Source organism: Macrobrachium nipponense, chromosome 10 (genome assembly GCF_015104395.2).
Source record: "Macrobrachium nipponense isolate FS-2020 chromosome 10, ASM1510439v2, whole genome shotgun sequence".
NCBI classification, from domain to species: domain Eukaryota; kingdom Metazoa; phylum Arthropoda; class Malacostraca; order Decapoda; family Palaemonidae; genus Macrobrachium; species Macrobrachium nipponense.
In genome coordinates, this window is record NC_087204.1 from 12,911,613 (window position 1) to 12,915,711 (window position 4,099).

Below are 4,099 nucleotides of genomic sequence, written 5' to 3' on the forward strand. Positions count from 1 at the left end.
CAAACGTTCAGGCACATTCTTGTCTTTGAACAACCATATATTTACAATATAACTTGACAAAATTAAAGTTGCAGTGTTCCTTTGTTTCCTCGATGACTCTGGAAAATCAAAATACATAATTCTAATGAAATTGCAGTGAATAAAATTACAAAATAGCTTCAAAACTCCTTTTAAACCATATTATTACATTTGCAATTCTCTTGCAGAAATATACCATATGAATATTTGATTCCTCAGCATCACAAAACTGGCAATGAGAATCTTGAATTATTTTCATTTCTTTTAACCTTTTTTTATTGGGTAATATTTCGTGAATATATTTATATATTATTTTTTCCCTATCAGCAGCAGAAAGAAATTTCATGTTGATGTTTTCCCAAATCAGAGGCCAATTATAAAGGGGGTATCTACTCTCAACAGTTGGCTGTACCTTTTGGCAATAAGTTCACATATATAGTTCTCGATTTAAGAAAAGGAAAATTCTGAAATGTTTTCATTTCCTAACTGTTACTAAGACCTCAGAATACATAGGGTTGCCATTACACATGAATGTCTCTTTGTGTTGAATTTCCGGTAAACAAAGCCCTTCATATGTTGAATTGATAATAATTTGACATAAAATTGTATTTCTCCTAACAGTGTAACTTTAAGAAAGAGGCAGCTAGAATACTTTGTGTCTTCCATAAAAGACTTACCATTCCTATCCCTCCTTCAATCTTTGACTTTGTTTAAAGTGTCTCTTTTAATGAATCACATTTTTTCCCCCAAATGTAAAAGAAAATTTCTTTACTTATTAGTTTTGCAATAGTTGACAGGCAAAGGGTAAATATGGGAAACATACCATGTCTTTTGAAAAAATCAAGGTATTGACCAATAACAGCTTTTTGATGAAATGTAAGTTTCTGTTGTGAAAGCTCGCCAAAGTATTCTTAATTTTACATAATATATTTGTCCACGAAGAATTAACAGCCATTTCGTAATATCAGAAATAGAATTCCCAAAGTTGTAAAAGAACCTGTATATCCTTGAAGCCATGATAAGGCCAAACAGACCTATCACCCCATGGGCCTAATCCAAATATTTTCGTCTTATTTTTATTTAGCATGCAACCCGTGGCTGCTTCAAATTTAGACCACTAATGTGCTAATCTCCAAAATTCCCTTGTCACTGGCAACGAAAATATTTGTATCATCGGCAAACCCAAGAATTTTTAAGGTGGTTATCATTTGGTAAGGGCAAGTGTTCAATACAACTATTTCTTTTTTTTTTTTTTTTCTTTTTTTTTTATAGCAAGATACAGAGGTTCCTGGAAAACAGCATAAATGGAGCATAGAAAGAGGGCAGCCTTGTCGGACATCCCCTCTCCACACTAAAGTATTTACCAATGTTACATTAACAATGCAACAACTTCCAATATTCGTGTACAATCTTAATGCAGGAAATCAGTTCATCACAAAAAACCTAGTCTTTCAAGAATCCGAAGTACAAAATTAATATCAACACGGTCAAATGCTTTTCGACCAATCAAGATTTAAAATAGCACCTTGAACTCTTTTCTTACTACAATAATACACAATATCTCTAATTAAAGTATTACATGTATTTATGGATCTTCCAGGCACACAAAATTGTTCGGGACTGATAAAGTTAAAGATAACTGTTTGCATTCTTTTCCGCCATTATCTTAGCAAGTATCTTATAGTCACAGCACAACAATGAAATTGGTCTCCAATTAGTCAAAGCACTCTCATCGGTGCCTTTCGATATGAGAGTGACCAATGCAATACTCTGACTCTTGGAGAGAGTTTTCCATTTCTATAATATTTTCAAGCAATAGCTTTAGTTCATCCTTAATATCTTCCCAAAATACCTTTATAAATTCTATTGGGATGCCATCTATACCAGGACATTTATTGTTAGCAATGGAACGAATAACATCACGTATCTCTGTGAGAGATATTATTCCCTTATGTTAAATATCATTATCAGAATCATTCAATTTTTTCTCTACAAACTGCATAAAGAAGTTTTGCATAGGTACATCACAAATGTTTTTCCGGTAAAGTTTTTGGGTAATACCTGACACATAGTGTTCAATGGCCTGGCTATTTGTGAGAACAGTACCTTCATCAAGATTCGGAATTATGTTTCGTTCTGCGACTATTTCTGTCACGACCTTTTTTATATTTATTGCTCTTTGCTGTCCAAGAAGGTAAGAGGAGCTTTTTCCCCTTCAATCCTGTCTTGAATTCTCGATCGTACTTTAACCCCTTCTAAAATCTGAGATTTTAGATTGTTTATTCTGTCTTTGAGAATAGTAATATCTGCATAATCTGAGTTCCTGACACATTAGTTTCATGTATTGTTCCTTAGTTTGCTTTAAAATAATTGATGACCCCAAACTTCTGCCTGCTAATCCTTTTACTTCTCTGACGAAAAATGTTTTATTTCTGGTTTTTTTTTTCCCCACCCAAATCATTCCACCAATTACTGATATGATAGAAATTCCTTTTACGTGTTTTCAAGAATGTCCACAACCTCCTAAACTTTTTCTTTAATTTCCTCGTCTTTTAGTAAACTAGTATTAAGTTTCCAAAATGAGTTTCCAATACTAATGTTTGGATTAATCTTAATTTTGCAAATGATAGCGGAATGATCAGAAAATGACACAGTAGCATTTCGCTTGAAATTACATTGTCTTTGAGCGTTTTGGCAGTACAATCTATCAATGCGCGAACCGTAGTTTGTGCGTACATAAGTATACTGGGGTTCCCTGTTATGCAAAAACCATACATCATTAAACCTAAGGGTCCTAATTAATCTGAGCAGTGATTTCGACACGTTTGATTCACTATTATTAGAATTGTCTCTAGGACTCAAAACACAGTTCCAGTCACCTCCCATAATAGTATGGCTATTATCATACCGTAAAGTAGTAGGGCAATTCCTTGTCAAAAAGCTCTTCCCGTTCCCTTGTATGATTATGACCTGAAGGAGCATAAATGTTAAACAATACGAATCTTACTACCATTCACCTCACCATGTACAGAACAATCTAGAATCTCCACTTCTTTCAACATGCTTAATTACAAAATCTAAAGTCTTCTTGATGAGAATACAGGTTCCACCTTTACGACAAATGGCTGGATTGAAAATTACATTATACCTGTATGACAAAAAACTCGATATCTTTAATATCCTTAACATTGGGTGTTCTTGAACTAAAAGAATGTCTATTTTGTTAAAGGGTTTTAAATGAGTTTGTAGCATCCTCTTGTTTCATTCTATCATTAATTAACCGTTAATATTAAGGGTGGCTAGTCCTAATGAATGTTAGTTATTATGAGATTTTCTTTTACTCTTTTTTGTTGCATTTTTACGTTGCTTTCGCTTTTTGTTTACTTTCATGTTTTCTACAATGCTTGAATTACAGTCCGACTCATCGGTCACTGTGGTTTCATTATCATATTACATTTTTCTTTTTGACCTGCTGGTATTTCATTTTCTATTGAGCAACAACTTTCTTGTTCTGACATCGTGTCATTAGCACCTTTATAATAATTGGAACTATTAAAGGGTGGTAACATTAAATCGCCTGTTGGATTTTGTATATCATCTTGACTTCTGGAGGGGATGATTGAGCTAAATAAATCTTGACTCATAGGATGCGCTGTGTCGGTGTTACTTCTGTCTTCGTCAACGTTGCCTTTCAAAATGTCTTGATTCTTCCATGACGTCACAAATCTCATATCATTCTCACTAGGTGAAGCTTCGACAGGATTACTGTCGGGTCGAACAACGTTCTCTCCTCGGATATTGTTCCGTAGGTTGCAACAAGAGGTACTGCATCAGTCTCAGTAGTTCGTTGTACGATGAAGCAACTTGCATTCAATACGTCTGTCCCACCATTAAGCTCTAAGGTCCCATTTATAGGGGCCAAAACTGTTTTCTTCAGATACAGTGGAGGAATGTCAATGTCATCTCGCAGGTCAATCAAATGGCAAGTCTCCATCAGCGTTTCGGATTCCGTTTGCAAGTCTGGTTGGCCGTTGGATGCTGGGTTACTTCCGACTTCGACAGGACGGTCAATTATAGAAGT